The sequence below is a fragment of the Ambystoma mexicanum genome, chromosome 11 (assembly GCF_040938575.1).
Source record: "Ambystoma mexicanum isolate Mex_15411 chromosome 11, UKY_AmexF1_1, whole genome shotgun sequence".
Classification (NCBI taxonomy): domain Eukaryota; kingdom Metazoa; phylum Chordata; class Amphibia; order Caudata; family Ambystomatidae; genus Ambystoma; species Ambystoma mexicanum.
Genome location: NC_090934.1, coordinates 61,244,960 through 61,270,279, shown reverse-complemented (window position 1 = coordinate 61,270,279; position 25,320 = coordinate 61,244,960).

The following is a 25,320-nucleotide window of genomic DNA, read 5'->3' as shown; positions in this document are numbered from 1 at the left end:
GTGCATGGAACCTGTCTATCTGGGATAGGCTGATCATGGCCTGGGAGTGGCCAGTTTTCCTGTGCAGGCATTGATGGGAGCGACAGGCTGGTCACACTTTAGGATTGGTCAGTGTCTGTGCATGGAACATGTCTATCTGGGATAGGCTGATCATGGCCTAGAATTGGCCAGTTTTCCTGCTCAGGCATAGACGGGAGGGACAGGATGGTCACTCTTTATGATTGGTCAGTGTCTGTGCATGGAACGTGTCTATCTGGGATTGGCTGATCATGGCCTGGGATTCGCCAGTTTTCCTGCACTGGCATAGATGTGAGAGACAGGCTAGTCACACTTTAGGATTGGTCAGTGTCTGTGCATGGAACTTGTCTCAGTGGGATAGGCTGATCATGGCCTAGGATTGGACAGTTTTCCTGCTCAGGCATAGATGAGAGAGACAGGCTGGTCACACTTTAGGATTGGTCAGTGTCTGTGCATGGAACTTTTCTCAGTGGGAGAAGCTGATCATGGCCTGGGATTGGTCAGATTTCCTGCTCAGGCATAGATGGGAGAGACAGACTGGTCACACTTTAGGATTGGTCAGTGTCTGTGCATGGAACTTGTCTCAGTGGGATAGGCTGATCATGGCCTGGGATTGGCCAGTTTTCCTGCTCAGGCATAGATGGGAGAGACAGGCTGGTCACCCTTTAGGATTGGTCATTGTCTATGCATGGAACTTGTCTCAGTGGGATAGGCTGATCAAGGCATAGGATTGGCCAGTTTCCATGCGCAGGCATAGATGGGAGAGACAGGATGGTCACCCTTTAGGATTGGTCAGTGTCTGTGCATTGAACTTGTCTCTCTGGGATAGGCTGATCATGGCCTAGGATTGGCCAGTTTCATGTGCAGGCAGAGATGGGAGAGACAGGCTGGTCACCCTTTAGGATTGGTCATTGTCTGCATGGAACCTGTCTCAGTGGGATAGGCTAATCATAGCGTAGGATTGGCCAGTTTTCGGGCGCAGGCATAGATGGGAGAGACTGGATGGTCGTCCTTTAGGATTGGTCAGTGAATGTGCATGGAACCTGTCTATCTGGGATAGGCTGATCATGGCCTGGGAGTGGCCAGTTTTCCTGTGCAGGCATAGATGGGAGCGACAGGCTGGTCACACTTTAGGATTGGTCAGTGTCTGTGCATGGAACATGTCTATCTGGGATAGGCTGATCATGGCCTAGAATTGGCCAGTTTTCCTGCTCAGGCATAGATGGGAGGGACAGGATGGTCACTCTTTATGATTGGTCAGTGTCTGTGCATGGAACGTGTCTATCTGGGATTGGCTGATCATGGCCTGGGATTCGCCAGTTTTCCTGCACTGGCATAGATGTGAGAGACAGGCTAGTCACACTTTAGGATTGGTCAGTGTCTGTGCATGGAACTTGTCTCAGTGGGATAGGCTGATCATGGCCTAGGATTGGCCAGTTTTCCTGCTCAGGCATAGATGAGAGAGACAGGCTGGTCACACTTTAGGATTGGTCAGTGTCTGTGCATGGAACTTTTCTCAGTGGGAGAGGCTGATCATGGCCTGGGATTGGTCAGTTTTCCTGCTCAGGCATAGATGGGAGAGACAGACTGGTCACACTTTAGGATTGGTCAGTGTCTGTGCATGGAACTTGTCTCAGTGGGATAGGCTGATCATGGCCTGTGATTGGCCAGTTTCGGTCGCAGGCATAGATGGGAGAGACAGGCTGGTCACCCTTTAGGATTGGTCAGTGTCTCTGCATGGAACATGTTTATCTGGGATAGGCTGATCATGGCCTGGGATTGCGCAGTTTTCCTGCTCAGGCACAGATGGGAGAGACAGGTTGGTCACCCTTTAGGATTGGTCAGTGTCTGTGCATGGAACTTGTCTCAGTGGGATTGGCTGATCCTGTCCTGGGATTGGCCAGTTTCGGTCGCAGGCATAGATGGGAGAGACAGGCTGGTCACCCTTTAGGATTGGTCAGTGTCTCTGCATGGAACATGTTTATCTGGGATAGGCTGATCATGGCCTGGGATTGCGCAGTTTTCCTGCTCAGGCACAGATGGGAGAGACAGGTTGGTCACCCTTTAGGATTGGTCAGTGTCTGTGCATGGAACTTGTCTCAGTGGGATTGGCTGATCATGGCGTACGATTGGCCAGTTTTCCTGCTCAGGCATAGATGGGAGGGACAGGATGGTCACCCTTTAGGATTGGTCAGTGTCTGTGCATGGAACATATCTATCTGGGATAGGCTGAACATGGCCTAGGATTGGCCAGTTTTCCTGCTCAGGCATAGATGGGAGGGACAGGATGGTCACCCTTTAGGATTGGTCAGTGTCTGTGCATGGAACATGTCTATCTGGGATAGGCTGATCATGGCCTAGGATTGGCCAATTTTCCTGCTCAGGCATAGATGGTAGAGACAGGATGGTCACACTTTAGGATTGGTCAGTGTCTGTGCATAGGACTTGTCTCAGTGGGATAGGCTGATCATGTCCTGGGATTGGCCAGTTTTCGGGCACAGGCATAGTTGGGAGAGACAGGCTGGTCACCCTTTAGGATTGGTCAGTGTCTGTGCATGGATCTTGTCTCAGTGGGATAGGCTGATCATGGCGTAGGATTGGCCAGTTTTCCTGCTCAGGCATAGATGAGAGAAGCAGGCTGGTCACAATTTAGGATTGGTCAGTGTCTGTGCATGGAACTTGTCTCAGTGTCATAGGCTGATCATGGCGTAGGATTGGCCAGTTTTCCTGCTTAGGCATAGATGGGAGAGACAGGCTGGTCACACTTTAGGATTGGTCAGTGTCTGTGAATGGAACTTGTCTCCGTGGGATAGGCTGATCATGGCGTAGCATTGGCCAGTTTTCCTGCGCAGCATAGATGAGAGAGACAGGATGGTCACAACTCAGGATTGGTCAGTGTCTGTGCATAGGACTTGTCTCAGTGGGATAGGCTGATCCTGTCCTGGGATTGGCCAGTTTCGGGCGCAGATATAGATGGCAGAGACAGGCTGGTCACCCTTTAGGATTGGTCAGTGTCTCTGCATGGAACATGTTTATCTGGGATAGGCTGATCATGGCCTGGGATTGGGCAGTTTTCCTGCTCAGGCATAGATGGGAGAGACAGGCTGGTCACCCTTTAGGATTGGTCAGTGTCTGTGCATGGAACTTGTCTCAGTGGGATTGGCTGATCATGGCGTACGATTGGCCAGTTTTCCTGCTCAGGCATAGATGGGAGAGGCAGGCTGGTCACACTTTAGGATTGGTCAGTTCTGTGCATGGAACTTGTCTCAGTGGGATAGGCTGATCATGGCATAAGATTAGCCAGTTTTCCTGTGCAGGCATAGATGGGAGAGACAGGCTGGTCACCCTTTAGGATTGGTCAGTGTCTGTGCATGGAACATGTCTATCTGGGATAGGCTGATCATGGCCTGGGATTGGCCAGTTTTCCTGCTCAGGCATAGAGGGGAGAGACAGGCTGGTCACACTTTAGCATTAGTCAGTGTCTGTGCATGGAACTTTTCTATCTGGGATAGGCTGATCATGGCATATGATTGGCCAGTTTTCCAGTTTAGGCATAGGTGGGAGGGACAGGCTGGTCGCCCTTTAGGATTGGTCAGTGTCTGTGAATGGAACCTGTCTCATTGGGATATGCTGATCATGGCGTACGATTGGCCAGTTTCCCTGCGCAGGCATAGATGGCAGAGACAGGCTGGTCACCCTTTAGGATTGGTCAGCGTCTTTGCATGGAACTTGCCTCTCTGGGATAGGCTGATCATGGCCTAGGATTGGCCAGTTTTCCTGTGCAGGCATAGATGGGAGAGACAGCCTGGTCACCCTTTAGGATTGGTCAGTGTCTGCATGGAACCTGTCTCAGTGGGATAGGCTAATCATAGCGTAGGATTGGCCAGTTTTCGGGCACAGGCATAGATGGGGGAGACTGGATGGTCGTCCTTTAGGATTGGTCAGTGTATGTGCATGGAACCTGTCTATCTGGGATAGGCTGATCATGGCCTGGGAGTGGCCAGTTTTCCTGTGCAGGCATAGATGGGAGCGACAGGCTGGTCACACTTTAGGATTGGTCAGTGTCTGTGCATGGAACATGTCTATCTGGGATAGGCTGATCATGGCCTAGAATTGGCCAGTTTTCCTGCTCAGGCATAGATGGGAGGGACAGGATGGTCACTCTTTATGATTGGTCAGTGTCTGTGCATGGAACGTGTCTATCTGGGATTGGCTGATCATGGCCTGGGATTCGCCAGTTGTCCTGCACTGGCATAGATGGGAGAGACAGGATGGTCGTCCTTTACGATTGGTCAGTGTATGTGCGTGGAACCTGTCTATCTGGGATAGGCTGATCATGGCCTGGGAGTGGCCAGTTGTCCTGTGCAGGCATAGATGGGAGCGACAGGCTGGTCACACTTTAGGATTGGTCAGTGTCTGTGCATGGAACTTGTCTCAGTGGGATAGGCTGATCATGGCGTAGGATTGGCCAGTTTTCCTGCTCAGGCATAGATGGGAGAGACAGGCTGGTCACACTTTAGGATTGGTCAGTGTCTGTGAATGGAACTTGTCTCAGTGGGATAGGCTGATCATGGCGTAGCATTGGCCAGTTTTCCTGCGCAGCATAGATGGGAGAGACAGGATGGTCACACCTCAGGATTGGTCAGTGTCTGTGCATAGGACTTATCTCAATGGGATAGGCTGATCCTGTCCTGGGATTGGCCAGTTTCGGGTGCAGGCATAGATGGCAGAGACAGGCTGGTCACTCTTTAGGATTGGTCAGTGTCTCTGCATGGAACATGTTTATCTGGGATAGGCTGATCATGGCCTGGGATTGGGCAGTTTTCCAACTCAGGCATAGATGGGAGAGACAGGCTGGTCACCCTTTAGGATTGGTCAGTGTCTGTGCATGGAACTTGTCTCAGTGGGATTGGCTGATCATGGCGTACGATTGGCCAGTTTTCCTGCTCAGGCATAGATGGGAGAGACAGGCTGGTCACACTTTAGGATTGGTCAGTGTCTGTGCATGGAACATGTCTATCTGGGATAGGCTGATCATGGCCTGGGATTGGCCAGTTTTCCTGCTCAGGCATAGAGGGGAGAGACAGGCTGGTCACACTTTAGGATTAGTCAGTGTCTGTGCATGGAACTTTTCTATCTGGGATAGGCTGATCATGGCATATGATTGGCCAGTTTAACAGTTTAGGCATAGGTGGGAGGGACAGGCTGGTCGCCCTTTAGGATTGGTCAGTGTCTGTGAATGGAACCTGTCTCATTGGGATAGGCTGATCATGGCGTACGATTGGCCAGTTTTCCTGCGCAGGCATAGATGGCAGAGACCGGCTGGTCACCCTTTAGGATTGGTCAGTGTCTTTGCATGGAACTTGCCTCTCTGGGATAGGCTGATCATGGCCTAGGATTGGCCAGTTTTCCTGTGCAGGCATAGATGGGAGAGACAGCCTGGTCACCCTTTAGGATTGGTCAGTGTCTGCATGGAACCTGTCTCAGTGGGATAGGCTAATCATAGCGTAGGATTGGCCAGTTTTCGGGCGCAGGCATAGATGGGAGAGACTGGATGGTCGTCCTTTAGGATTGGTCAGTGTATGTGCATGGAACCTGTCTATCTGGGATAGGCTGATCATGGCCTGGGAGTGGCCAGTTTTCCTGTGCAGGCATAGATGGGAGCGACAGGCTGGTCACACTTTAGGATGGGTCAGTGTCTGTGCATGGAACATGTCTATCTGGGATAGGCTGATCATGGCCTAGAATTGGCCAGTTTTCCTGCTCAGGCATAGATGGGAGGGACAGGATGGTCACTCTTTATGATTGGTCAGTGTCTGTGCATGGAACGTGTCTATCTGGGATTGGCTGATCATGGACTGGGATTCGCCAGTTTTCCTGCACTGGCATAGATGTGATAGACAGGCTAGTCACACTTTAGGATTGGTCAGTGTCTGTGCATGGAACTTGTCTCAGTGGGATAGGCTGATCATGGCCTAGGATTGGCCAGTTTTCCTGCTCAGGCATAGATGAGAGAGACAGGCTGGTCACACTTTAAGATTGGTCAGTGTCTGTGCATGGAACTTGTCTCAGTGGGATAGGCTGATCATGGCCTGGGATTGGCCAGTTTTCCTGCTCAGGCTTAGATGGGAGAGACAGGCTGGTCACCCTTTAGGATTGGTCATTGTCTATGCATGGAACTTGTCTCAGTGGGATAGGCTGATCAAGGCGTAGGATTGGCCAGTTTCCATGCGCAGGCATAGATGGGAGAGACAGGATGGTCACCCTTTAGGATTGGTCAGTGTCTGTGCATTGAACTTGTCTCTCTGGGATAGGCTGATCATGGCCTAGGATTTGCCAGTTTCATGTGCAGGCATAGATGGGAGAGACAGGCTGGTCACCCTTTAGGATTGGTCATTGTCTCTGCATGGAACATGTCTATCTGGGATAGGCTGATCTTGGTGTAGGATTGGCCAGTTTTCCTGCTCAGGCATAGATGGGAGGGACAGGATGGTCACCCTTTAGGATTGGTCAGTGTCTATGCATAGGACTTGTCTCAGTGGGATAGGCTGATCATGTCCTGGGATTGGCCAGTTTTCGGGCACAGGCTTAGATGGGAGACACAGGCTGGTCACCCTTTAGGATTGGTCAGTGTCTGTGCATGGATCTTGTCTCAGTGGGATAGGCTGATCATGGCCTAGGATTGGCCAGTTTTCCTGCTCAGGCATAGATGAGAGAGACAGGCTGGTCACACTTTAGGATTGGTCAGTGTCTGTGCATGGAACTTGTCTCAGTGGGATTGGCTGATCATGGCGTACGATTGGCCAGTTTTCCTGCTCAGGCTCTGGATTGGTCAGTGTCTGTGCATAGGACTTATCTCAATGGGATAGGCTGATCCTGTCCTGGGATTGGCCAGTTTCGGGTGCAGGCATAGATGGCAGAGACAGGCTGGTCACTCTTTAGGATTGGTCAGTGTCTCTGCATGGAACATGTTTATCTGGGATAGGCTGATCATGGCCTGGGATTGGGCAGTTTTCCAACTCAGGCATAGATGGGAGAGACAGGCTGGTCACCCTTTAGGATTGGTCAGTGTCTGTGCATGGAACTTGTCTCAGTGGGATTGGCTGATCATGGCGTACGATTGGCCAGTTTTCCTGCTCAGGCATAGATGGGAGAGACAGGCTGGTCACACTTTAGGATTGGTCAGTGTCTGTGCATGGAACATGTCTATCTGGGATAGGCTGATCATGGCCTGGGATTGGCCAGTTTTCCTGCTCAGGCATAGAGGGGAGAGACAGGCTGGTCACACTTTAGGATTAGTCAGTGTCTGTGCATGGAACTTTTCTATCTGGGATAGGCTGATCATGGCATATGATTGGCCAGTTTAACAGTTTAGGCATAGGTGGGAGGGACAGGCTGGTCGCCCTTTAGGATTGGTCAGTGTCTGTGAATGGAACCTGTCTCATTGGGATAGGCTGATCATGGCGTACGATTGGCCAGTTTTCCTGCGCAGGCATAGATGGCAGAGACCGGCTGGTCACCCTTTAGGATTGGTCAGTGTCTTTGCATGGAACTTGCCTCTCTGGGATAGGCTGATCATGGCCTAGGATTGGCCAGTTTTCCTGTGCAGGCATAGATGGGAGAGACAGCCTGGTCACCCTTTAGGATTGGTCAGTGTCTGCATGGAACCTGTCTCAGTGGGATAGGCTAATCATAGCGTAGGATTGGCCAGTTTTCGGGCGCAGGCATAGATGGGAGAGACTGGATGGTCGTCCTTTAGGATTGGTCAGTGTATGTGCATGGAACCTGTCTATCTGGGATAGGCTGATCATGGCCTGGGAGTGGCCAGTTTTCCTGTGCAGGCATAGATGGGAGCGACAGGCTGGTCACACTTTAGGATGGGTCAGTGTCTGTGCATGGAACATGTCTATCTGGGATAGGCTGATCATGGCCTAGAATTGGCCAGTTTTCCTGCTCAGGCATAGATGGGAGGGACAGGATGGTCACTCTTTATGATTGGTCAGTGTCTGTGCATGGAACGTGTCTATCTGGGATTGGCTGATCATGGACTGGGATTCGCCAGTTTTCCTGCACTGGCATAGATGTGATAGACAGGCTAGTCACACTTTAGGATTGGTCAGTGTCTGTGCATGGAACTTGTCTCAGTGGGATAGGCTGATCATGGCCTAGGATTGGCCAGTTTTCCTGCTCAGGCATAGATGAGAGAGACAGGCTGGTCACACTTTAAGATTGGTCAGTGTCTGTGCATGGAACTTGTCTCAGTGGGATAGGCTGATCATGGCCTGGGATTGGCCAGTTTTCCTGCTCAGGCTTAGATGGGAGAGACAGGCTGGTCACCCTTTAGGATTGGTCATTGTCTATGCATGGAACTTGTCTCAGTGGGATAGGCTGATCAAGGCGTAGGATTGGCCAGTTTCCATGCGCAGGCATAGATGGGAGAGACAGGATGGTCACCCTTTAGGATTGGTCAGTGTCTGTGCATTGAACTTGTCTCTCTGGGATAGGCTGATCATGGCCTAGGATTTGCCAGTTTCATGTGCAGGCATAGATGGGAGAGACAGGCTGGTCACCCTTTAGGATTGGTCATTGTCTCTGCATGGAACATGTCTATCTGGGATAGGCTGATCTTGGTGTAGGATTGGCCAGTTTTCCTGCTCAGGCATAGATGGGAGGGACAGGATGGTCACCCTTTAGGATTGGTCAGTGTCTATGCATAGGACTTGTCTCAGTGGGATAGGCTGATCATGTCCTGGGATTGGCCAGTTTTCGGGCACAGGCTTAGATGGGAGACACAGGCTGGTCACCCTTTAGGATTGGTCAGTGTCTGTGCATGGATCTTGTCTCAGTGGGATAGGCTGATCATGGCCTAGGATTGGCCAGTTTTCCTGCTCAGGCATAGATGAGAGAGACAGGCTGGTCACACTTTAGGATTGGTCAGTGTCTGTGCATGGAACTTGTCTCAGTGGGATAGGCTGATCATGGCCTGGGATTGGCCAGTTTTCCTGCTCAGGCATAGATGGGAGAGACAGGCTGGTCACCCTTTAGGATTGGTCATTGTCTATGCATGGAACTTGTCTCAGTGGGATAGGCTGATCAAGGCGTAGGATTGGCCAGTTTCCATGCGCAGGCATAGATGGGAGAGACAGGATGGTCACCCTTTAGGATTGGTCAGTGTCTGTGCATTGAACTTGTCTCTCTGGGATAGGCTGATCATGGCCTAGGATTTGCCAGTTTCATGTGCAGGCATAGATGGGAGAGACAGGCTGGTCACCCTTTAGGATTGGTCATTGTCTCTGCATGGAACATGTCTATCTGGGATAGGCTGATCTTGGTGTAGGATTGGCCAGTTTTCCTGCTCAGGCATAGATGGGAGGGACAGGATGGTCACCCTTTAGGATTGGTCAGTGTCTGTGCATGGAACATATCTATCTGGGATAGGCTGATCATGGCCTAGGATTGGCCAGTTTTCCTGCTCAGGCATAGATGGGAGGGGCAGGATGGTCACCCTTTAGGATTGGTCAGTGTCTGTGCATGGAACATGTCTATCTGGGATAGGCTGATCATGGCCTAGGATTGGCCAATTTTCCTGCTCAGGCATAGATGGTAGAGACAGGATGGTCACACTTTAGGATTGGTCAGTGTCTGTGCATAGGACTTGTCTCAGTGGGATAGGCTGATCATGTCCTGGGATTGGCCAGTTTTCGGGCACAGGCATAGATGGGAGAGACAGGCTGGTCACCCTTTAGGATTGGTCAGTGTCTGTGCATGGATCTTGTCTCAGTGGGATAGGCTGATCATGGCGTAGGATTGGCCAGTTTTCCGGCTCAGGCATAGATGAGAGAAGCAGGCTGGTCACACTTTAGGATTGGTCAGTGTCTGTGCATGTAACTTGTCTCAGTGGCATAGGCTGATCATGGTGTAGGATTGGCCAGTTTTCCTGCGCAGCATAGATGAGAGAGACAGGATGGTCACACCTCAGGATTCGTCAGTGTCTGTGCATAGGACTTGTCTCATTGGGATAGGCTGATCCTGTCCTGGGATTGGCCAGTTTTCGGTCGCAGGCATAGATGGGAGAGACAGGCTGGTCACCCTTTAGGATTGGTCAGTGTCTCTGCATGGAACATGTTTATCTGGGATAGGCTGATCATGGCCTGGGATTGGGCAGTTTTCCTGCTCAGGCATAGATGGGAGAGACAGGTTGGTCACCCTTTAGGATTGGTCAGTGTCTGTGCATGGAACTTGTCTCAGTGGGATTGGCTGATCATGGCGTACGATTGGCCAGTTTTCCTGCTCAGGCATAGATGGTAGAGACAGGATGGTCACACTTTAGGATTGGTCAGTGTCTGTGCATAGGACTTGTCTCTGTGGGATAGGCTGATCATGTCCTGGGATTGGCCAGTTTTCGGGCACAGGCATAGATGGGAGAGACAGGCTGGTCACCCTTTAGGATTGGTCAGTGTCTGTGCATGGATCTTGTCTCAGTGGGATAGGCTGATCATGGCGTAGGATTGGCCAGTTTTCCTGCGCAGGCATAGATGGCAGAGACAGGCTGGTCACCCTTTAGGATTGGTCAGCGTCTTTGCATGGAACTTGCCTCTCTGGGATAGGCTGATCATGGCCTAGGATTGGCCAGTTTTCCTGTGCAGGCATAGATGGGAGAGACAGCCTGTCACCCTTTAGGATTGGTCAGTGTCTGCATGGAACCTGTCTCAGTGGGATAGGCTAATCATAGCGTAGGATTGGCCAGTTTTCGGGCGCAGGCATAGATGGGAGAGACTGGATGGTCGTCCTTTAGGATTGGTCAATGTATGTGCATGGAACCTGTCTATCTGGTATAGGCTGATCATGGCCTGGGAGTGGCCAGTTTTCCTGTGCAGGCATAGATGGGAGCGACAGGCTGGTCACACTTTAGGATTGGTCAGTGTCTGTGCATGGAACATGTCTATCTGGGATAGGCTGATGATGGCCTAGAATTGGCCAGTTTTCCTGCTCAGGCATAGATGGGAGGGACAGGATGGTCACTCTTTATGATTGATCAGTGTCTGTGCATGGAACGTGTCTATCTTGGATTGGCTGATCATGGCCTGGGATTCGCCAGTTGTCCTGCACTGGCATAGATGGGAGAGACAGGATGCTCGTCCTTTAGGATTGGTCAGTGTCTCTGCATGGAACATGTTTATCTGGGATAGGCTGATCATGGCCTGGGATTGGGCAGTTTTCCTGCTCAGGCATAGATGGGAGAGACAGGTTGGTCACCCTTTAGGATTGGTCAGTGTCTGTGCATGGAACTTGTCTCAGTGGGATAGGCTGATCATGGCCTAGAATTGGCCAGTTTTCCTGCTCAGGCATAGATGGGAGGGACAGGATGGTCACTCTTTATGATTGATCAGTGTCTGTGCATGGAACGTGTCTATCTTGGATTGGCTGATCATGGCCTGGGATTCGCCAGTTGTCCTGCACTGGCATAGATGGGAGAGACAGGATGGTCGTCCTTTAGGATTGGTCAGTGTCTCTGCATGGAACATGTTTATCTGGGATAGGCTGATCATGGCCTGGGATTGGGCAGTTTTCCTGCTCAGGCATAGATGGGAGAGACAGGTTGGTCACCCTTTAGGATTGGTCAGTGTCTGTGCATGGAACTTGTCTCAGTGGGATTGGCTGATCATGGCGTACGATTGGCCAGTTTTCCTGCTCAGGCATAGATGGGAGAGACAGGCTGGTCACACTTTAGGATTGGTCAGTGTCTGTTCATGGAACTTGTCTCAGTGGGATAGGCTGATCATGGCGTAGGATTGGCTAGTTTTCCTGTGCAGGCATAGATGGGAGAGACAGGCTGGTCACCCTTTAGGATTGGTCAGTGTCTGTGCATGGAACTTTTCTATCTGGGATAGGCTGATCATGGCATATGATTGGCCAGTTTTCCAGTTTAGGCATAGATGGGAGGGACAGGCTGGTCGCCCTTTAGGATTGGTCAGTGTCTGTGAATGGAACCTGTCTCAGTGGGATAGGCTGATCATGGCGTAGGATTGGCCAGTTTTCCTGCGCAGGCATAGATGGGAGAGACAGGCTGGTCACCCTTTAGGATTGGTTTTTGTCTGTGCATGGAACTTGTCTCAGAGGGATAGGCTGATCATGGCCTGGGATTGGTCAGTTTTCCTGTACAGGCTTAGATGGGAGAGGCAGGCTGGTCACACTTTAGGATTGGTCAGTGTCTGTGCATGGAACTTTTCTATCTGGGATAGGCTGATCGTGGCCTAGGATTAGCCAGTTTTCCTGCTCAGGCATAGATGGGAGAGACAGGCTGGTCAACCTTTAGGATTGGTCAGTGTCTGTGCATGGAACATGTCTATCTGGGATAGGCTGATCATGGCCTGGGATTGGCCAGTTTTCTTGCACAGACCTAGATGGAAGAGACAGGCTGGTCACACTTTAGGATTAGTCGGTGTCTGTGCATGGAACTTGTCTCAGTGGGATAGGCTGATCATTGCCTAGGATTGGCCAGTTTTCCTGCTCAGGCATAGATGGGAGAGACAAGCTGGTCACCCTTTAGGATTGGTCAGTGTCTGTGCATGGAACTTATCTCCGTGGGATAGGCTGATCATGGCTTGGGAGTGGCCGGTTTTCCTGTGCAGGCATAGATGGGAGAGACAGGCTGGTCACACTTTAGGATTGGTCAGTGTCTGTGCATGGAACTTGTCTCAGTGGGATAGGCTGATCATGGCCTAGGATTGGCCTGTTTTCCTGCACTGGCATAGATGGGAGAGAAAGGCTGGTCACCCTTTAGGATTGGTCAGTGTCTGTGCATGGAACTTGTCTCAGTGGGATAGGCTGATAATGGCCTGGGAGTGGCCAGTTTTCCTGCGCAGGCATAGATCGGAGAGACAGGCTGGTCACACTTTAGGATTGGTCAGTGTCTGTGCATGGAACTTGTCTCAGTGGGATAGGCTGATCATGGCATAGGATTGTCCAGTTTTCCAGCTCAGGCATAGATGGGAGAGACAGGCTGGTCACCCTTTAGGATTAGTCAGTGTCTGTGCATGGAACTTGTCTCAGTGGGATAGGCTGATCATGGCCTAGGATTTGCCAGTTTTCCTTCTCAGGCATGGATGGGAGAGACAGGCTGGTCACACTTTAGGATTGGTCAGTGTCTGTGCATGGAACTTGTCTATCTCTGATAGGCTGATCATGGCCTAGGATTGGCCAGTTTTCCTAAGCAGGCATAGATGGGAGTGACAGGCTGGTCACCCTTTAGGATTGGTCAGTGTCTTTGCATGGAACTTGTCTATCTGTGATAGGCTGATCATGGCCTAGGATTGGCCAGTTTTCCTAAGCAGGCATAGATGGGAGAGACAGGCTGGTCACACTTTAGGATTGGTCAGTGTCTGTGCATGGAACTTTTCTATCTGGGATAGGCTGATCATGGCGTATGATTGGCCAGTTTTCCAGTTTAGGCATAGATGGGAGGGACAGTCTCGTCGCCCTTTAGGATTGGTCAGTGTCTGTGAATGGACCTTCTCTCAGTGGGATAGGCTGATCATGGTGTAGGATTGGCCAGTTTTCCTGCGCAGGCATAGATGGGAGAGACAGGCTGATCACCCTTTAGGATTGGTCAGTGTCTGTGCATGGATCTTGTCTCAGTGGGATAGGCTGGTCATGGCGTAGGATTGGCCAGTTTTCCTGTTCAGGCATAGATGGGAGAGACAGGTTGGTCACCCTTTAGGATTGGTCAGTGCCTGTGCATGGAACCTATCTCAGTGGGATAGGCTGATCATGGTGTAGGATTGGACAGTTTTCCTGCGCGGGCATAGATGGGAGCGACAGGCTGGTCACCCTTTAGGATTGGTCAGTGTCTGTGCATGGAACCTATCTCAGTGGGATAGGCTGATCATGGTGTAGGATTGGACAGTTTTCCTGTGCAGGCATAGATGGGAGCGACAGGCTGGTCACCCTTTAGAATTGGTCAGTGTCTGTGCATTGAACTTGTCTCTCTGGAATAAGCTGATCATGGCATATGATGGCCATTTGTCATGCATATACATAGTAGAGACAGGCTGGCCACACTTCATGCCTGTGCCATTGTATCATTCCATCTAGTAGGTTATATCTTACCCACATTAACTCTGATCTTGGCCTCCTGTGAAGCCAGAAATGTCTTCAGAGTTAGAGGAGAAAAATATGTAGATGAAACTGATTGGCTTAATTGCCGGAATTGCACTGATTATAGGCCGCACACTGTTCTCTTGTAATTACTGCCAACAACATGCTTTAGTGCATGATTACAAGCAAAAGCTGGTGGGTTCTTGTCTGATTGTTCCAAGATGTGTGATCTTAATGAGGTTGCTTTGATCAGGCGCAAATCCCCGCAAGGCAAGCGTTAAAGGGCCTTTCATGCAGCGTCCCAGCTCTCCCTCGGTGTGCTTACGTCATCATAGGTATAATTGAAGGTGCGTTTTGTCATGTCATCTGAATTGGTGATTTTTAAAATTTTATTTTAATGCATGGATTCTTGAAAGTTTGGTAATCACGTAAATGCACTTTTGGTCCTTGGCCTTCTCTGCTTCTCCTGATCCCAGCAGTAAGAGGACTTTAGGTCTTTCTACAGGTTACACTGAAGTGAATCCCGTCTAATCTTTCGGCTTCCCTGAAGATCGCATCGTCTAGATCGACGGCAGGTTTGAAATAAATTGTCTAATTTCATAATAATTAAATGTTCTGAGGTTCAGAGAAAATTAAACTTCTAGTGGTAAATGATGCCAAAGAATGGAGTCTCAGAGACTTAAAGAGCAAAGACCTCTGGGGGAGCTCGTGAATTCCGAATAGTGACACAGTGATAAGAGTTGGGCCTTAAGTGCTTGATGCATCCGCAGAGGGAGTCCTTGTTCTGATGGCAGCCTGCTACCAGGCCCAGACGGATTATTGGCCGCATTAAGTCCCTTCGTGCCGGTCAATCTGACACCGCATTTTCTCCCCGAGGAGAATCTGACACTGCATTTTCTCCCTGAGGACGGTCGTCAACTTTCACCCTTGCATCTGTGACTGGAATTTCACTTGCAATTCCTTTGTGCCACATCCTACATTCCCAGAGGTTCCTGTGCATCTTCTGATGATCCAGCCTCAGAGAAGAAGCTCCTTGAGCCTAGAACTAGTCCCCAGGGTTACAGATTTACCTCCAGCTTTCAGCTGGAATTAAATCTGACCCCTACCGGCAAGAAAATGCCTGTATTACTGGCATGGTAATACCATTGCTGGTAATTGTGGCAAAGTCCCCCCATGGAGTTGTGACGAATCAACTTCCGGGGCACCAGTGGTCCAGGGATGAATATGGGTTTCAAACCATCAATCAGCCCCACACCTCTAGCACTCCAGAAGGGATTCTAATAGATTGGAAACACAGGCAAATGATAAACCTCCTTGTCCAGTTTTAGTAATGTGGACGGAACGGCAGGCTTATCTCCTCAAAGTCGTGGATCGTTGGTTAGTTGCGACACAGCCAAAATGCAATTATTAACCAATGATAAAAAGAGTGTCCAGTCAAGGTTGTATCAAAAATATCTGCTTTATTTATACACAACAGACAGTTCTAGCAAATCTACGAAATCCAACCCACCCTGTATAGGAATGCAGCGGACAGACAGTTTCAAACAATGAAAAGGGATGCACTCTTGAAACTAACAGGAGGGTAGTAAGTATGGTTTACAACCACAACAATTTAAGGTTACTTGGCTTCAGCACAAAGGGAGCAATGGGTCTTAAAATGTCACTAGGGACCTTCTGCGAAGGACCAGGGGGACAGAGCCACAATGTACCGTGTGCTGTAGGTTTTCTTGGTGCTCAACAGGGTCGACTTGGCTTCAGGATGCTTTACAGGCTTCAGGGACAGAGTTTACAATGGGAGACAGCTGCGGGTATCAGGCAGCAAGAGGGTTCAGCGAGTGTGGCTGGATGAACGGCTGCATGCTGGCCTACACGGAGGCTCGGGCTGGGAATAGGTGTCTCAGTGCTGATTGGCGGTTCTGAAGCACTGGTCAAGATGTCTCAGATGATTTTAAGAGACTTCAGCTTGACAACGGTCAGCCTTGCAGTTGGTTGCAGCTCGAGCAATTTGACTGGTTCGAAAATTTCCTTTAAGGTGGATGTCAGTAGATGCTCATCGAGGCACTTCTCACAGCTTCTTCAATGGGCTCATGTCGTCCTTTAAGGCAGACGGTCCAAGTTGCAGAGTGTGTAGCAGTCAGACATCTTATCCTTTGTTGTAGGTTCAGAACCTTCAGGCGATTCCTACCTAAGAAGCTTGCAGCAGAGTCTAGCATGTCACTCTGTGTGCTGGCTGGGTACCAGTTCAGGAGCATCTGGAAGGTGCTCTGGGTTCAATATCTACTGCAATTTCCTGGGAGATGTTTAGGGGAGGCATCTTGCTTCCCTCTTCAGAGGTCCTGGCCTTTCTTCACTTCATGTAAGGCATTCTGTACCTTCAGTCCGGGTCCATTGATGAGTTCTTCTTGCTACTCCTTGCAAAGTCTTCAGATGATCTGCCGTAATAGAGGCTCGGCCATCTTTTAAAGCAAAGTGGGCCACAGTGATTGGTGCAGGCTAAACCCACATTAATGAAGCAATCTTGGGTCCCCACCAACAATCTCCTGTATGTGTGGGGTCATAACCAGAGTGCTTTGAAACAAAAAGTTAAAGGGGTGAACACATGTACTACTAAGTCCCACCCATCTTCCTGTCTGTTGTGGATCAAAGGGTGCCTCAGGTTAATGGAGCTCGCTGTGGTTCTGGATTAAAGCAACAGGTCTCCCTTGAACCTGCAGTGAGACAAGACTCTCTGGCTCCTGCAAACCACATTCTCGAACATTATGAATGGGGTGCCCCTGTGGGGAGGACTACTGTAAACACGCAGTCCCAGACATGACAGCTCACTGTCAATCGATATTGAGGACGGGAGCCAGCTTAAGGTTGACACAGTTGCATATGAAAGGTTATTGGGGTTTTCTGTCTTCTTTTTTAGCCTCTTCAGCCAGGCTCCATGTGAGCCTGTTTGAATTACCCTCTGAACTGAATGGCATGTGAATTGCTGCCACCAGCCACAGGGCCCAACAAAATGATGGAGTGGATCCATGGAGCCTTTGTTAGTTAATCAGGCTGGCCATGGCAGGGGGAAGGATTGGTCCTCCCCCTTCTGGAGATCCATAGTGTACTCTTGCTGTCATATCCCAACAAAAAATGACAGGGGTGACGTTGCCAGAGTACATGGGGCTATGCGTATGTCATGCGGTGGGCACAGGAAAATGTGTGCGGAATGGCACCACACATTTTCTGGAGGTTGATCTACTGCATTTAATTTCATTTAAACATTTCAACAAAGCCCACATGAGTGCACACCCACCGTGTGGATGGTCAAAAACAGAAATTCATCCATTACCAGTGTAATAGAAACCTGCGATCAGGCACTGCACTCCTTATTGTGATCCCCCCTTCAAACCTACAATAATAGGGGGATCCCCTTCTCTGTCCAAGCCCACCAATCAGGAATATAATTCCCCTTAGCAACTGCCGCACAGAGGATCACCTTGCCTTCCAGAGGTCCCTGAAGATCGCACCACCACCAGCATCCTGATGAACACATACCACACTTTACATTATTTAACCACACTCAGTTAGGCCGGGCCAGCAAAGAACACCTCACAAAATGTACTGAGCGACATAGAGAATAATTTGGGTTGCGCTTAGGCGTAGTGCAGGGGCACGGGGTGCAGGAAATGCCCTGAACTGAAGCGGTGGCCCTGAGAGGTACAGTCCACCATGGGGCCAGTCCGGGTGGTCCTGAGAAGAGTGAAGTCCTGGGCCGCCGTGCGCGGCAGGACCAAGTGAAGAATGTGGAGCGCCCATGGTGGAAGTCCACCCATCCTTGGGTGTACGGGGTGGGTGGTGAACTGAAGAGAAACCCTGATGGCGCCGGCGGCTGAAGCGAAGCGTCAGCACCGCCGGGGGGCCAGGCGAGGAAAGCAGGAGAAAGAAGAACTTACCAGGAGCCCCTGCAGCTATGTCCTATGCGGCCTGACCACAATGCGATGTGTGCCGGCAGGATGCTGACTCCGCCCAGGCGGGCATGCCTGGGCGAATCTCAACGAGGAGGACATTCCCCACCTGAGATTTAACCAGCACACCACCGCCACAGAGGAAATAAATTACCAGTGGCACTGCACTTGCCCCAGGACTCCCATTGTTCATTGCTTGTTTGTGCACCACCATGGAGTAAACTTTAACTGTGACACTACCAGGTATGAAAAGGGCTCCCAAAGCCCTCTGTGGACAAAGGGCTTCTAAAGCCCTATTCAAGCAGAAAGAACACCCCCTAATGAGAACCCCCAAAGCCGTATGAATAGAAAAAGGGCTCTCAAGGCCCTATGCAGTTCACACATGTTTCCCACAGCAGGCGCCCACGGCAGAGCAGGATCTTTTCAAGCAGGGCAAGTATGCCACAGCAGAAGCCAGGTACTGTGTTTTTGACCAGTACTAGTTCAGAGACTGTTGTGGCCTGATAAGAGAGATATTGCTATTTAATGACTGTTGGGGACTGATCATAGGGGCAGGTTGCAGTTGCCATGCAACCGGTGGTAATCAGATTGGTATGTGGGAGGTTGGGAAGTTCAGAAAGCTATGATCAGTGAGAGTAACATGTAACATGCTTAAGGTTACTATGCAGCTGGGTTTGCGCAGTGGGTATAGTTTACCCAGGTGATGGCAGTATTACACATGGACTGGAGGTATGGAATGGAGCATGAGTGTATATGATGGATCTGAAGATGTTTATCAAGGTAATCCTTTGTATATAAAAGCCCAATAGGACATCACAACTCCCCTCTGGGGTACTGTGCCTTATTTAAGATCTGGAACTCTGTATTGTGGCCCATCTCCTGGTTTAACATCTCCTAGTTGCAGTTTGCTTAGCACCCCACCAGAGCAGCTGGTCTAGGATGGTGGGGTGATGTCAGTGGGTCCGTTCCTGGCACAGAGAATTTATATTACTGTGCTCAACAGGGGGCAGGGAAAAAAGAAAACAGAGCTACACTCGTAACATCTATGAAACCAGGAAACCAGCCGGAACGCACGGGTATGTATCACACTCCATGCTCATGGAAGGTAGCCAGAGGCAACGCCACCCACCCGCACACATCTGCTATCACACACTACTTAAGACACATCGCACAACGCCTCTGCCATTAGAATGCAGCTATCCCCCATGACAAAAATTCGGTCTAGCTGGACCCATAATGAGTCTCCTGTACTCGCATACTCTCCAGACGACCTCACAGCACCCTTCCACATGCCAGCTTGACATGGGCCGCTAGACCTCACAGCACCCTTCCACATGCCAGCTTGACATGGGCCGCTAGCAGGGACTTGGCCACCCCCACCTACCTTTACATTGGCCAAATTGCTCACATGCATTCTAAACTCCTCTGACAAATGTCCTATACCTTGGACTCCGGTGAGGGCATTCACCTACAGCGCTTTGAGGCCATACCAAAGGGAAAAGGCACTATTCAAATGACAAATTACATTACATTACAATACTGTGAGAAAGATGGAAAGAGGGGCTAGTGCTCAGATTATATGAAAGATGTCATCCTTACAGGGAGCCATCACTTTCATTGCACCCCACCCCCGGCCTCCTTTGTGTGCTATTCTTTGACCAATGGATACTGCTTGTGTACACAACACAATACTGTTCGGTCCAGCAGGAAAGTAGGGAACACATGAGAATGGCAGAGACACACACACATATTTTAGTTCTGGAGAGTGAGGGTGTCTGCGGCCAGTGTATTCCCCTCCTTTGCTTAGTGACGGGAGTGATGGAGAGTGCCAGGAGCCGTAGGGCTCGGTGCGATGCACACCCAGCGAGTGATCTGTGCATCAAGACCCAGAGCTGCAGGTGTTGTGGGTAGGCAAGGAGGATCATGGGACTGGCACACCTGCAGCACGCTTCTGGAGTCCAGCCAGGTGTCTTCGGGAGGTAAGGTGAGTGCCAGGGGGTGGAAGGGCGTCGGGACGTTCTTGTACTTCACCATGAATAAATATGTAGACTTGACTTCAGTTTTTAGGAGCTTGTATGGACTGTTGGAAAGCAGCCTTGCTCATTAGACGCGTGTCGCTTCCGGAGCCTTCTGGAAGTCTGCGGCCCAGCTTGAACAGCTCCCCCATTGCGGAACCCCCCCCCCCCCCACTATCCCACAACTGAACTACCTCCATGTATGAAGAATGTTATTAATGTCCTCACCCCCTCCTGGGAAGCCCCGGCTGCCAGTGAGAGCGCCTGTCAAATCAATTTGGCAATTGTTATCTACTGTGCGCCGCAGCGGGCTTCGCTGCCAACTTCCTCCTGTCTGTCTCCCTCGCTTCAGAAGGGTTTCCGGCACAGGTTCGGTTGAAAAGTTTGCTAATTACTGGGAGGAAGTGCACTCTCTGTGCCTTAAAAGTTCAGAATTGCTATAAAAATGCACTGCTTGTCACGAGCACACAGAGGTGGGGGGTCCCGGCCTTGTAAAGACTTCTAAGGGTGCTCCCAGCATTATCTCATCTCCTTACAGCCTCAGTGTACCCATCCTACATGGAATAAATTCCTCTTATGAGATCCTGCTCCAGGTGGGAACATCTCCCCCAGCCCCCACAGTCCTAATGACATCTCTGTGGGTGTCATTTCCGTTTTAAGAACTGACTGCGAATCCCACCTGTTCATAGTTCCAGCTTGAGGTTGTCGAACTCCAGGCCTCAAGGGGCGGATCCATGCCAGGTTTTAAGGATACCCCTCAATTATATTTATAAGATACATTTGCATACAATGATTCTAAATGTATACACATTTGTCTTCATGAATATTAATGAGGGATATTGTGAAAACCCGTCAGGATTCCTTCGAGGTCCTGAGTTAGACAACCATGCTGGAGGCTCAACACAGCCTTTGGGTCAGTGCCTCCACAAAGCAGGGGCCATTCACGGGCCGAGCTGCTGCCCACATGCATCCCCCCTTCCTGAGCCAAATTTAGCATCAGCTCAGCTCGGATGATGATAGGCTAGACAGTTTACAGCGATTGGACGCCTGTGTATTTACCAAACCGTGAACGTATAATTGGACTTGGTCACTTGCAAGCAATTCCCACTGGTCACGTCACGAGCAGCCTGGGGCGCCCGCATTATCCGAGGATGTGAGGTCAGGGACTTCACACTCTTGCAATTACCTTGGAAACTCACTTCTTGTGTTATCAGCAGCGCCTTTCTTACGTGTGGATGCTCGGGGAACTGCCCCAGTGATTGGACACTTCCAACTGAAAGGCCCCACACAGCTCCAGTTTCCCAGCAATCTGCGTTCACTTACAAGACAATTAAAGGGAGTAACACAATGAAGCTTCCTTTTACAGATACATGTATGTGCATGGTGTCTACCAGCTGGACACGCAAAAGAAGAGTTGTGCTCTTAATTCGATGCGTACTTATCAACGTGCATAGCGGCGAGATGGAAGCTTGTGAGAAAGAATTACTGGGCGCAAGTGGGCTTACTAAACAACTTCTTTTAGTGCCTGGCTTACAGCGCTGAATGTACAGTGGTGCAAAACAGGTTGTTTGTCAGGCTCACATTACTTTGCATTCTGGGACTTGTAGTTCTCCATTTATGTGGAAAAAAGGCACAGTCAGTTCATTGAGTTCATACAGCGCTTTCACCAAAGGGCTGCAACGGAGGATCTGCACAGTCACGAGGAAGGCATTGAACAAATGTAAAGATGAAAAAGTGAAAACGAAGCAGAAGAGGGGAGAAGACGTTCTTTATGTCCAGAAGAGACTACGCACAGCAAGAGAAGAAGCAGTGCCTATGTGGATGGGCACTGTGAGCCATTCACTCTGATGTCAGTCCTCAGGCTGCAAAGACTTTCGGTACTAACTGAAATCCCAGGCCCACCCACGTCAGCTGGCTCTGCACCGAATGCCCGCCCCTACTCCGTTATTTTAGAATGTTTATGGCATTTCAGATTTATTTTCAGTGGATTAACACATTTAATCACTTCAATGGATTTCCAATGGTCCCCGATAATAGGGTGAGGTTAAAGGATCTTCCCAGGATCACACAGTTTGGTGAACCCAGGATACGAGCCCGGTCTGTATTATTCTCTTTTCCACAACTCTTCCAAGCGCTAGCTCTGAGCGGTACAAATAAGTATGTGATTTGGCAAATTTTCCCTCCCATGCTCCTGCAGTGACCCTTAGAGCAAAGCCACCCCCCCTGTCTCAGCCCCACCCTTGACCCTACACACCAGGCCTGGACTGTCATTTCCCATCAGCTGTGACCTGCGGAATTCTTGTTCTGCTGGTGTTTATTGCCTCCTTCATCCTATATATACAATTCTCAAAGGGTCTCTGCCATTGGGGACAGGGCAAACTCATGCTGGGGCGAGCCCCTCCCTTTCTAAAACTCTCAAAGAGCAAGAGGCAGTACAGCTCCAGAGTCCCAGGGACTGGCAGATCGTGTCTCTGGGTTCGCTGTTCAGTTCAGATGTGGTACATCGGTGCTTTTCAAATCACCCACTGTTTTCATCAATCTCGAGAATGGAGTGAGAGCGTTATCTATTTATGTATTTACTTATTTGAATGGTCTCCACATCACCTCTTACAACTGTCCCAACAGGGGTGTTCGTAGGTCTGGAAAAGATCCGGGGCTATGCCTTACCTGCCTACATTTGAAAATCAAAATTCCTGAGATTGATGCCCCGCCCACAGCCACAGGAGACTCCGCCCATTTGCAGATGGCTCCGCCCACACGCCCCGGCCACCTGTCAAAAAGGTAAACTCGGTTGTTGTAGCTGTCATTAGAAACATTTTCTCCGCCTTCATTTTGCTTACTATAGCACTGAAAATCATTTATTCATTCAACGCTACGGTAGGCAAAATGAAGGCGGCGCCACAGCCGAAATAATGCTGCTTTCAATCCAATGACATGGATTCATACATGCCAACATTCTGTGACCAAAAATCTGTAGGAATCTTAAAGTTTCAAAAATATTGAAAAAATCGGTATTTGTTGCCACTAAATCGGTAGGCGGTAGGACTGCTTAAAAAGCGGTATCCTACCGCCTAAATCGGTAGGGTTGGCAAGTATGTGGATTGTAAGCAGCATTATTACTGCGGTCGCATTGAGATAAAGTGGGCACGAACATTTCGCATTGTTTCCGGGTCCCGCCCACTTCAACACCCGATTGGCTACTGGCGGCAGCCAATCAGGTGGAGAATATGACGGGACCCGGCAATACCGACAAAATTACTGAGGTCGCAGGGTCTTTTCCAGAGACCCGGAGAAAGGCCTAAAATTCCGGAGACTCCGGAAAAATTCCGGACGTTAGGCAGGTATGGGCTATGCTAATGCCCGGACTCGGGGCTAGCTAGCCTTTTGGTTGTTGCCCCCGAGCTTCTATCTGGGGCTGCAACCAAGCGACCCGGGGCATAGGCCCCATGGATGTCATTTAGGGGTCTCCCTTGCCACCTCTCTGGTCTCCCTTGCTACCCCTAAAAGAAAAGAAGTAATTTTTTGAATTTCTTTTTTATTGACGCTCATGTGCTATGGCTATGGCAGCAGCATGTGGCTCTTTGTTTCTGGATTGGCTGGTTTTCTGATAGCTATAGCTGCTGCAATGTGTGTGTGGTCTGCAGGTTGCAGGTACGAGTCCCAGCAAGGTCAACTCAGCCTTTCATCCTGCTGAGGTTGATAAATGAGTACCAACACAGGTTGGGTGATATTTGGTGTATATTTTTTCTATATAAAGTACTTAAGTGTAAGTGTTATGTAATAACACATCATTATCATATGGCCATGGACGTCTGCTTGCATTCACAGTAATTTGGTAATATGAGCCTTTAGACGCAGATATGAATGAGACATATGGTGATCCATTATTGTATAAAATGTATATCACATTATAGTGATATTGTAACCATATTTTTTGTAGTGTACTTAGGAACAATGTTATGTGATGCCAATTCCTGTTAAGTCAAGGGGTGAAAGGTCGTGTTCCATCACTTCTCGTGATGTCACTTTGGGTGGGGTCAAATAACATCACTTACTGTGATGTTATCAGAGGTCGACGGTCATGTTATGTCACTTCCTTTATTCCTGTCATTTTGGTGAAATGACGTCACTGATAGGCCCCCAGTCCCACCCACCCCCTAGCAACGCCACTGCATTCCAAACCTAAAAAATATTGAACATACTCAATTAGAATTAAAATGTAGTCAATTAAAAAGTCAATTTAGAAATGTTTAAAATTAAAACTGCTTTGGAATAAAAAAAACGGAGCAAAAAGGCGCTAGTTAACCCACTCCAACCAAGATTATGTTGTTAATACTCTCCATTTGTGTATTAGCAAAAAGGGGTCAGCATCCTCCTTGTCTTTCCTTTTCACATGCACACAATAGTATGTGTACAGGTTCCAAAGCGCCAATTGCACACACTCTTTGGGAGAATTGTATTTGTGCTGTAACACTAACAACGCTCTTGCTTTCCATAAAGCTTGTGTAGTAGAAGCAATGATTTATACAATTTCTCGTTATTTTGCGTCCCCTCCCTCTTGAAAGCCAGTTAAAATAATATTAAAGGACACTGTTTGTATATTAGTTAGTGACTTACACTCAAGCAAAGGTTTGAGAACAATGCACACGTGAGCTGCGACATGCGACATGGAAGTGTAATGTGGTGTCCTCAAGTTTGCACGTGGCCTCGGGCAGTCTTTTCTAATTGCCAGACGTCTTCTGGGCATAAAAGCGTTTAAGGTCAAAAGCCAAGTTTTTTTGTAATCCTACTTTTAGCAAAGGTTTCTGCAGCCATGTTATGCGTACTTCCAAATTCAAAGGTTACCCACATTAGCATGTATAGTTCATTACCTCCACGTCCACTCTTCCTCGTCCCAGTACTTACTTCATGAGGCCCCTGCCTCCGACACAGGACCTTCTTCTATTTCTTTAAATTCCTATAACTCCTCCCCCACATCCACGTCACTCAGTTTAATTTTTCCTGCCTCCAGCAGGTTGGACTTTTTCTTCCCGGTGCGGGGCACTGGGGAGCACCGATTGCTGGCCCCCTGGGGGGGGGCTGTGTGGTGGGGCCCTCGGCTCCCTCAGGTGCGGCGCTGTTCCTGGGCCACCTGCAGGGCTTGGGGTCACAGTTGAGCAGGATTGCTCGCTCGGTTCTTTGCTGGGCTCCGGACCGCAGCGTGAGCATTGTTTCCAGGGTCTTGCATGGCCCGGGGAAGGTAAGGAGAG